The following is an 830-nucleotide window of genomic DNA, read 5'->3' as shown; positions in this document are numbered from 1 at the left end:
AGGCCACCAAACCACAGCTCCATTTCAAAGCTCTTTATTCTGAATCCTCAAACGCCTCCAGAAAAAAAGCAGTTTTCCTCTCTGGGTTCTCAGATCTTGTCCTAGATTTTGGCTATCTGAAGCTCTTTGATGCTTTTGTGAACATGGGTTTTTAAATATTTTAGCTCAGCTTTTTAGTTTTCTTCAGTAGGAAGATTGGTGTTAATTACCATCATTGGAACCCTGTATACATGTTAGAATCAACTTGACAAGTCTCTCTCTGTGTCTCTCTCAACACACACAAACACACACACACAGCCCATCTGCTGGGATTTTGCTTGAAATTGCATTGACTCTGTAGATAAACTTACGGACAATTGACATCTTTACGACATGAAGTTTTCCAATCCATGAATGTGGTAAATGTCTACTTCAATTTAGAATTTTTCTTAAATTTTAAACTTACATTTGAACTGAATTTAGCAACTGGTCTCAAGAATCAAGCAGAGAAAGAGACTTTCATTATGCTTTACTGCTTCCTTCTTTCTCCTTCCCATACTTTGTTCGTATTTAAATTTTTTATTTTTATGCTTCCTCTATTCCAAGACTCCCCATTAATATTTGTATTAAACTTCACAGCCACTTTATCAATATTTATTTAAATAAGTTTTTCAGTAGCACATTTTAAAGTCATGTGCATGCTTTCATCCCCACATTGTTGAACATTTACATGTTTTAATTTTTTTCTGTTATAAATAATATTTTGTTGTTTCTCTTAGAAATAACTTTTTTCCACATAAAGCTTTGACCACATCAGATGAATTCCTTAAGAGGTATTCCCTGGGCCGGCC

This window comes from Galeopterus variegatus, unplaced genomic scaffold (genome assembly GCF_000696425.1).
Source record: "Galeopterus variegatus unplaced genomic scaffold, G_variegatus-3.0.2 Scaffold960, whole genome shotgun sequence".
Lineage (NCBI taxonomy): Eukaryota > Metazoa > Chordata > Mammalia > Dermoptera > Cynocephalidae > Galeopterus > Galeopterus variegatus.
The sequence above is the reverse complement of the archived record's forward strand: the minus strand, read 5'-3'. Positions refer to the sequence as shown.